Here is a 10,863-nt window from a genome sequence, read left to right as displayed (position 1 = left end):
TAGTGCTGGGAGATGAGCCCCCTATGCTGGAAAGCACTATACAATATCCACAGCAATGTACTCCAACATGTCAATGATCATGAAGATGGCACAGGACCAGGTGACATTTTGTTCTGTTATACATACGGTCTCCGTGTGTTAGAGCCGACTTGGCAGCATCTAACAACAGCATTGCCTGATAAGATAACCAGGAGTTCAGTCTTCTCAGGAATGAAGGTCTGAGTTACTCCACTGAGCACGTGACCCAGACCAGCAGACATGACAGCAAGGGTGGGAACAAGAGTGGATTACCCAATAAGCAAGGTACACACAGGCTTACTTGTGCTTACTTACTAATCTGTAGTGAACAGTTTCAAATGTCTTAAGCTGGGTTCTCTAGACAAGCAAAACCAGTGAGATATATATATATATATACATATACACACACATGCCAAAAACCAAATAGGACAGAGTAGAACTGCCCCATAGCATTTCCAAGGAGCAGCTAGTGTATTCAAACTGCCGACCTTTTGGTTAACAGGTGAGCTCTTGACCACAGCACCACCAGGACTCCATATAGGAAACCATGGTGGCGTAGTGGTTAAGTGCTAAGGCTGCTAACCAAAGGGTCAGCAGCTGGAATCCGCCAGGTGCTCCTTGGAAACTCTATGGGGCAGCTCTACTCTGTCCTATAGGGTCGCTATGAGTTGGAATCAACTTGACAGCACTGGGTTTGGTTTTTGGTTTTATATATATATATGTATGTATGTATGTATGTATGTATGTATAGAGAAAGAGAGAGATTTATCTCATGCAGTTGTACAGGCTGCCAAATCCCAAGACCATTGGTCAGGTATCAGGCTGGAGGCTTTTCCTGACTCACGTACCTGCAGGGGCTGACGAATCCAAGATTGGCAGGTGAGCTACTAGCTCAAGTCCGAAGAACCGGAGGTCAGATAATGACAAGCAGGATGCAGGATCATCAAAGACGTGAAGAAACCCCTTGAAATTTTTCACAACAGATTAGTAAGTAAACACAAATAAGCCCATGCATACCTTGGTTACTGTAAGCCCATATATACCTTACTTACTGGTTAATCTACCCCTGGGTGTGGGAATCTAGAATGGGTAGGAGAGAAGGGAGAAGATAAATATCAATTATGATCTCAGGACCAGCTATACAGCAGAAGCTGTAATTTGTTCCACTAACTGTCCCATTTTAAGCCATTTTAGCGATTGTGGCCAACTGCCATCTTGAAGCCTCAGCGACACAGTAAACTCAGGATGGGGAATCAGCAGATCAGAATAATGCAAGGTGTAGACTTCAGATTCACCACCTCCTGCTCCAAGTTCAACCTTGAGTTTGCCTGGACCTGCGACAGGGCACTCCCAGAGTGCTGCAAGCTCCCTCTCTCAAGCTCCTGCATTCCTCCACTTATTGTCACCATGACAGCTTGCTCCACCCGGTGTGCCAAGCATCTCAGGCCTCCAGGGGAAACCCTCAACCAATGAAGGAGAAGCGTCAAAAAGGATAAAATAACCCAGCTTCCTGTCCCATGGAGTATTTCTGAGGGACCTTCCACACAGTTCCTTATAAGGTCCTCACAGGAGTGAGGCCAATTGCCCAGAGCGATGACCCACTCATTAACACACCCTGTATGACTTTCTTCCCCCTCTCCTTGTCTCACTTCCTCTCTCTCTTACTTGCACTTTCTGGGATTTCCTGCCAAATAAACTACCTACACCCAGGTCCTTGTCTAGGTTCTGCTTTGGGGAAATGCAATCAACACTAGAAGTGGCAATCACCCAGTCCCAAGCCCAGCTTGGGGGAAACTGTGATATGGTAAGAGGCAGGAGCACAAAATGGAAGCAATGGCTTCTCCATTTGGACAGCCTTGAGTTTGAACTTGTGCTCTTTACTCGCTGAGTGACCTTGCACAAGTGACCTAATCTTTCTGAACTTCAGGTTCCTCATCTATAAAATAGGGACAATAGGAGCTTCCTTGAGGAGCTGTTGTGAATGCAGTGAAGTGTAGGTTTCATGACCTCCTCTCACAGCTGTAAAATGTTCTCAAAATAAGTAGACTCATGATAAAGATGAGGTCAGAGTTTCAACTGTAATACCTTTTTGTGATCTCAGAAAGATCTAAGGGCATGTCTCTTGGCCCCTCATGAACAACAGTATTTCTAAGAATCTTAATTTTATTAAACCCTTTCTGCCAGGCAACAGAGCTTCTAAGAATATTAAGGAAATTTAAGGATGTGTGGAAATTGGAACACTTATCCATTGCTGGTGGGAATGCAAAATGCTACAACTGTTGTGGAAAACTGTGTGGTGGTTCCTCAAAAAACCAAAAATAGAACTACCATACCCGCCAAAACCAAACCCACTGCTGTCAAGTCAATTCTGACTCATAGCAGCCCTATAGGATGGAGTAGAACTGCCCCACAGAGTTTCCAAGGAATGCATGGGTGGATTTGAACTGCCGACCTTTTGGTTAGCAGCCATAGCTCTTAGCCGCTATGCCACCAGGGTTTCCAGAACTACCATATGACCCAACAATGCCACACCTAGGTATTGTAAAAATGACGTGGGGGAGGCATCTGTCCTCCTCTAGGTTCAAGAGGGGGAAGGAGAATCAAGATCAAAAGCCCAAGGCTGATTATTATGAGGCGGAGGTCAGACATGCCTCCCCTCTCTGCCATCTTTACCAATTCTGATTCCAACCGTCCTTCCCAATACACTTTCTACTTCTTTGCCAAGTTCAATAATTCACTGCAATGGCCACCTGAGACTCGAAGACGATACTCACAATTATGAAGTTTATTAGAGAAGTAAGAGGCTACAACTCAGGTTCAGGAACCCTTAGGATACAGTTCTTCCATCAGGACAGCCTCTCCTTAGCCGTGCATGCGGGCATCCCTCTTGGCCTCTGCCCTGCTCAGGCAAGTGCTATAAAACTCTTTTAGCTCTGCCAATAAGTGTCCAGAGGCACCCCACTCTGCCAGTAAGCCTTGGCTCAAAGGTGCTCAGGTCTAGCCCCACTGGTCAGCAAACCTAGATCCACCAAGTCCCCTGAGACACCCTACTCCATCAGCAAGCCTCCTGCCTGAAGGCATTCAGCTTTTTGGCTCTGTGGGCCAGGAAGCCCGGCGTGCGATCTCCTGTCAGTCTCCTGCATCTGCTGCTGCCACTTCTCTGCCACCACTTCTTGCTGTTTTCAGTATTACAGTTCTCTCTCTCTCGGTCTGGTTCTAGGAGCTTCTCAGTGCAGGGAGCTGGGTCCAAAGGATGCGCTCCACTCCTGGATCTTCTTTCTTGGTGGTGGTGAGATCTTCTCCTCCCGATTCTGGGATAGTTCATTTTATACCTAGTGGGATGGCAACAGCGACCAATTCCTTTAAGGTTCCATAGTCCTTGTTTGCATGATCCCACCCCTACAAGGGGGACATAAACTTTATTTACATTATTAGCAATCTATCCAATCCTCTTGGTGGGCCGCAATTACCTTATAGTGATTGGGTGGGAGTTACAAGACCTTGGTGAGAAAGGCCATATAAAAGCAATCCATCACACTGCAGTATATATCCCAAAGACTTTAAAGCAGATACTCAAGAAGAGACTTGTACAGCAATGTTCATTGCAGCACTATTCACAATAGCCAAAAGGTAGGAACAACCTACATGCCCATCAGTGAATGAATGGATAAATAAAATGTAGTACACACATACACTGGAATATTACTCAGCCAGTAAGAGAAATGAAACTGTGATACTGCTACAATATGGATGAAGCTTGAAGACATTATGTTGAGTGAAATAAGTCAGTCATAAAAGGACAAATATTATATGACTTCACTTATATAAAAAGACAAGAACAGACAAATGTATAGAGACCAAAATTTCTTAGCGATTACCAAGGGCAGGAGGGAAAGGGGGGGCGATTGATTATGGAGTGCTGAGTTTCGATTTACAGTGATGGAAAAATCCCATTGATGAAGGTTAGGGCTGCACAGCCAATTATTCTAAGTGCTGTCAATAAGTTGTACACCTGTAAAAAGTTGAATTGGCAAAATTTGTGTGGTACACGTTTACAACAACGACTGTCTTAGTTATCTAGCACTGCTGCAACAGAAATGCCACAGGTGGATGGATTTAACAAACAGAAATCTAGTTTCTCACAATTTAGGAGGCTAGAAGTCTGAATTCAGGGTGCCAGCTCTAGGGGAAGGTTTTCTCTGTCAGCTCTGAGAGAAGGTCCCTATCTCTTTGGCTTCTGTTTCCCAGTTCCTTGGAGATCTTCATGTGGCTTGGCATCAATTCCGTCTGTCTCCACTTGCTTGCTTGCTTGTCCTAATCTGCTCTTTTTATATCTTGTATATCAAGATGCTCCCTACACTAATCCTGTCTCATTAACATAACAAAGGTAACCCATCTCCAAATGGAATTATAACCACAGGCATAGAGGTTAGGATTAACAACACATATTTTGGTGGGACACAGTTCATTCCATAACATTCCACTCATTGGCCCCCAAAAACTCATGTCCTTCCCACATGCAAAACACATTCACCCCATCACATCATCCCAAAAGTCTTAAATCAACTCCAAATCCAAAATCTCATTTCTGAATCATCTACACCAAATACGGTGAGACTTTAGGTATATTCCATCCTGGGGCAAAATTCTTCATCTTTGAACCTGTGAAATACAAATTACAAGTTATCTGTTTCCAAAGTACAATGGTGAAACAGGCACAAGGTAGACATTTCTACTATAAATAGGCAAAACTGGAGGAAAACAAGGGATAACAGGCACTAAGCAAGTCCAAAATCCAGCAGAACACATTACATTAGTTCTCATGGCTTGAAAATAATCCTCTGTTCTCTGAGACCATCTGGGCAATGGCCCTGCCCTCCAGACTCTGGGTGTTGGCTACACCCTCTGGATTCTGAGTGGAATCCCCTTGGCCCTGGGCTTCAGCTACGCTTTCCAGGTCCTTTGGGTTGGCAACTCTGCTCCCTCAGCTTTAGACAGCCCCACTCTCCTAGGCCATTTGAGTGGTGACCTACCCCCTCGACCCCAGCAGGCCTCATTCCTCCACCCCTTGGGCATGGCAGCCCTGTTCCCTCAGTTTTTTGTGGTGGCCCCATCCCCCTGGCACACCTTAACAGCAGTCCCACACTCCAGAACCAAGTTGGCAAAGATCTGAGTTTGAAACCTAGGAGGCTATGGCTCCATCCTTTGAGATCCAGGAGACCATGGCCCCACTCTTCGAAACTGAGAAGGCCCTGCTTCCTGGGCTTCTTCCAACAGTTCTGCTGATCTTCATGCCACTCCAGGGATGGTCCTTTTCTTTTCCTGAAGGACAACAGATGTAGCTTCTTTGGCCAGTTTCCTGCCTGTAGAATTCCAAGAATTGGACAGTGTTCTTCACTTTTGTTCTTTCTCCGTCCCCTTCAGTCTAAGCTGATGGGCTTTCTGCTGTGCAGTTGGTTAGATCCATCAGTCACAGGCTTAATCTCTTTAACAAAAATTTGTGTAGCCACGCCCTTGGTGAAAATTCTAGAACACGTGTCCTCAGTTTGTACAACAGGATTTTCCAAATCTTTAAGTTCTGTGTTCATTTTTCATAGTTCATTTTTAAGTCCGTCTCTTTCCTCCCGCATTTTACTATAAGCGGTAAGGAGAAACCATGCAGCCTCTCTAAGATCTTGCTTAGAAATCTCCTTAGGGAGATATTCAAGTCCATCACTTACAAGTTCTATCTCCCACCAAACATTTGAACAGAATTCAGACAAGCTCTTTGCCACCGCACAAAAAGCATTGCCCTTCCTCCATGGTCCAATCTCATGTTCCTCATTTTCTTTTAAAGCCTCACCAGAAGCACATTTAATGTCCACCTTTCTAGCAATATTCTGTTGCTGTCACCATATGTATTCTCTAAATTGGTAGAGGCTTTCTTTATAGCTCTCCTCCCTTGCTTTTGAACCCTTACCAGAGCTGCCCTTGATATTCATAATTCTACCAAGAGTCTCTTTAAGGCAATCTAGGCTTTTACTTTTTACTATTAGGTACCTTAAAACTCTTCCAGCCTCTACTTATTACCCAATTCCAAAACTGATTCCATATTTTAGTCATCTGCTAGAGCAGCTCATAGAGACTCATAGCAACCCTATAGGACAGAGTAGAACTGCCCCATAGAGTTTCCAAAGAGTTCCTGGCGGATTTGAACTGCAGACCTCTTGGTTAGCAGCCATAACACTTAACCACTACGCCACCAGTGTTTCCTATGAGCCAGAATCGACTCAACGGCAGTGTGTTTGGTTTTTGGGTTTTGGCTAGAGCAGCACTCTGCTCTTCTAGTACAAAATTGTGTCTCAGTTATCTAGTGCTGCTGTAACAGGAATGCCACAAATTGGTGGATTTAACAAACAGAAATTTGTTTTCTCACAGTTCAGGAGGCTAGAAGTTTGAATTCAGTGTGCTGGCTCTGAGGGAAGGCTTTCTGTCTCCATTAGCTCTGGGGGAAGGCTCTTGTCTATTCAGCTTCTTTTTTCCTCGTTCCTTGGAGATCTCCATGTGGCTTGGTATCAGTCTTCCCCCATCTCTGCTTGCTCCCTTGTCCTAATCTGCTCTTTTCATATCTTATGAGGGATTGACTTAAGACACACCTACACTAATCCTGTCCTATTAACATAACAAATAAACCCATTCTCAAATGGAATTAGAACTAGAGGTATAGAGGTTAGGATTTACAACACATACTTGGGGGGGGCGGGGGGAGGGGACACAGTTCAATCCATAACAATGACAGAAAAAAAAAAGACTAGCTACTGAGGCTGCTTATGTACAACCAAACACCTCATGGGATTTGGTTCCTTGGTTTAGTGGTTTAGGGTCATGGTTTCATGGAACATCTCACTTAATTGGCCTAATGATGTGTTTAGTGCTTCTGTTCTACCCCTAATTTATTGTGTAGTGCCTGAGGTCGTAAAAGCTTGCAAGCAGCCATCCAAGGTACAATAATTGGTCTCTATTGGCCTGTAACAATAGAAGAAGAAGGAGAGCCTGGAAGAGGATGAGGAAATGGAATGTGTAGCTAACTGCCTCCACGAACAACTGCTTCCTTCGCCATGAGCCCATAAAAACTGGGTGGTGTTCAGCTACCATTACTGAATATTTGGATCAAAGATTCTATAGAAGAATCCTCATCAAAAAGGGGGAAAAGCAGAATAGAATTTCAAATTCTCATGGAATCCAGAATTTCTGTTGCTATTGAGGCTGGATGAACCCCTGAAACTATTGCCCTGACATAATCTTTAAAGCTTAAACCAAAAATATCCCCTGGAGTTTTCTCAAAACAGGTGATTCCTGACTTACGACATATTTGAGTTACGACAAACCACATCTACAACCATCCGTTTTTTTTAAATTTTTTATCATAAGTGGAGACCTGGTGGCGCAGTGGTTAAGAGTTCAGCTGCTAACCAAAAGGTTGGCAGTTTGAATTCACCAGCCGCTACTTGGAAACCCTACCAGGCAGTTCTACTCTGTCCTATAGGGTCGCCATCAGTCAGAATTGACAATGGCAACAGGTTTGGTTTTTTTGGTTATCATTAGTAATATGTACTATATATAATGTTGCAACATATAATTTGCTGATGGTATCATCCTCGGATGTAATGTTTCCAACCTCCAAAGACAAATAAAATAGGATTTATAAAGATACTGATAATAAAAGACAATAATAAAAAAAAAAAAAAAAGTGAGGTGTTCGACTTATTTCAGAACTGACCTATGATGGAGTAGTCATTGGAATGGAACCCCATTTGTAAGTCATAGACTCTCTGTAGTTTAGCTTAACTAGTAAAGAATGTCTGTCTTGAGCATCGTGTTCCTTTAAATTCTATCTATATGAGATAGAATTAACAACTTGAAAGATTAGATAGGAACCTTACAGGGAAGTGAGTTTATGTTGATAGAAGAGGAACAACTTTGAAAAGGGGGGTGAGAATGGTTGCACGACTTTGAAGAATGTAATTGAATTGTACATGTAGAAATTGTTGAATTGGTGTGTGTTCTCCTGTGTGTATTCTTAACAACAAAAATAAATAAATAAAATAAATGATTTAGGAAAAAAAAAGGATGGAGAGCAGGGAGGCAGTTGGAGTTTTGTGAGACCTGGGCTTGGATCTTGGACCTTGGCTTTGTTGAGTTATTGCTCTTTGCCCTTGGTAAATCTATTAATCCCACCTGGCTAAATGAATTTATCACTTTGAACTTCTATTTCTGCATCTTCAAAATGGACATAAGAATACCTACCTTGCTGGGTGTGGTAAGGATGTGTGAAATGGTGTTTGTAAAAGTTTACGTAAACTGAAATGCTTTACAAATAAAGGCATTATCGGATAGAAGTGGTGGTAGGCCTTAAAGAGTTTACAGTCCGGTGGTGGTAGAATATTAAGAGCCTAACTGAAAATCTAAAAATGAAATAAAAAGAAATTATGCTTTAAATAAAAGAAGAAGAAGAATTTAAGGAATTTGTTTCATAGCATCCTGACTTTCAGTCCAAGGTAGAGAGGAGAGTTTCAAAGAGACGTGTGGCTTTTGACTAATGGAATGGGTTAGAATTTGTTACACAGGAAGCCCACAAAGATTTTAAAAGAATTATATCGGCTTGGATGGAAATCAATAGAGACAATTTAAAACAAAAAGAGGCCCTGGGGCCCCCAGCTTCCTACAGTCAGAAAGCAGTCTGAGAAAGCTACTTAACTACAAACACAAGCAAGGATGACTCAGAGAGGAGAGCTGTGTGACTTCCAAGACTGGGTCATAAAAAAAAACTTGCAGCTCCCACCTTGGTGTCTTGGATAGCTCACTCCTAGGACACTCTCTTGGAAACGTAGCCACCATCCTGTGGAAAGCTCAAATTACGTAGAAAGGTCACATATAGGCATTTGGGTTGACAGCCCAGCTGACTTCCAAGCCAAAAGCCAGTATTAACTGCCAACTATGTGAAAGAGCCATCTTGGAATTGGATCCTCCAGCCTTGCTCAAGTTGCCCCAGTTGATACTGCATGGAGCAGAAATGAACTTTTCCCTCTAAGCCCTGTTCACATGGCAGAATTATGAGCAAATAAATTATTTATTATTGTTTTAAGACTCTAAGTCTTAGGGTGGTTTATTATGAATAGTCAGAACGTGCACATAACAGTACTTAATGGGGAAGGAAAAATTCTAAAAAGGAGGGTGAGAATGGTTGCACAACTTGAAGGTTGTAATCAATGTCACTGAAATGTGCATGTAGAAGTTGTTGAATTGGTTCTGCTGTATATATTCTCAGTAAGAACAAAAAAATAAAAATTTTAAAAAGTACTTTGTTGTTTTTTTTTTTAATGTTGCATAGTATTCACTATATAAATATACCATAATGTACGTGTCTATTCTTCTGTTATAGGTATTTAGGTTTGGGGCTATTAAGAATAATGCTGCTGTGGTCATTCTCATATGTGTCTTTTGGTTGAAATACATACTCATTTCTCTTGAGACCATACCTAGCAATGGAATTACTAAGTCATGGGGTAGCCATAAGTTTAGCTTTAGAAGACAACTGTCAAAAGGTTTTCCAAGGGAATTAAATAGTTTGTACTTCCATCAGCAAGGTATAAGAGTTCCAGTTGCTCCAAATCCTTGTCAACATTTGACATTGTCAGTCTTTTTAATTTTAGTCATTCCGGAAGGTGCATAGTGGTATCTCACTACAGCTTTAATTTGCATTTCCCTGATGAGTAATGATGTTAAGCCACACTATATTCTTTACTAAAAAGACTATAGAGATAACCTACAGACTGGGAAAAAAAATCTTTGGGAACGATAAAACTGACAAAAGTCTAGTATCTAAAATATATAGAGAACCTCTATAACTTAACAACAAAAAGACAACTCGATGAAAAACCAGGCAAAGTAAGTGAACAGACACTTCACCAAAGGATAGTCCAGTAGCCAAAAGACACATGAAAAATTGTTCAACATCATTAGCCACCAGGGAAATGCAAATCAAAACTACAACGAGATACCATTTCACTTCCACTAGGATACCTAAGATTTAAAAAAAAAAAAAATCCTGAAAATAACGAGTCTTGGGGGAGATGTGGATCAATTAGAACCCTCATCCACTGCTTCTGGGAATGCAAAATGGTACATCCATTTTAGAAAGCAGTCTGTGGGTTCCTCAGAAACCTAGAGGCATAGCTGCCATATGACCAGCAATTCTACTCCTAGTGTCTTAATTATCTAGTCCTGCTATAACACAAATACCACAAATGGATGGCTTTAACAAACAAATTTGTTCTCTCACAGTCTAGGAGGTTAGACTTCAGGGCGTCAGCTCCAGGGGAATGCTTTCTTTCTCTGTCATCTCTGGGGGAAGGTCCTTGTCATCAGCCTTCCACTGTTCTAGGAGCTTCTCAGCACAGAGACCCTGGGTCCAAAGGATGTGCTCCGCTCCCAGCTCTTCTTACTTGGTGGTATGAGGGCCCTCTCTGTTCTGCTCAATTCTCTCGTTTATATCTCAAAAGATATAACATAACCGCCTCTAATCCTGCCTCATTAACATCATAGAGGCTAGGCTTGACAACACATAGGATAATCACATCAGATCACAAAATGGTAGACAACCACACAACACTGGGAATCATGGCCTAGGCAAGTTGACACAGGTTTTTGGAGGACACAATTCAGTCCATAACACCTAGATATATCTAATAGAAGTGACATGAACATAGGCACACCTATGTTCATTGCAGCATTACTCACAGTAGCAAAAAGATGGAAACAATCTAAGTGCCCATTAACTGCTGAATGATAAGTAAAATGTGGCAC

The sequence above is a fragment of the Loxodonta africana genome, chromosome 1 (assembly GCF_030014295.1).
Source record: "Loxodonta africana isolate mLoxAfr1 chromosome 1, mLoxAfr1.hap2, whole genome shotgun sequence".
NCBI lineage: Eukaryota > Metazoa > Chordata > Mammalia > Proboscidea > Elephantidae > Loxodonta > Loxodonta africana.
This window is presented reverse-complemented; position numbering follows the sequence as displayed.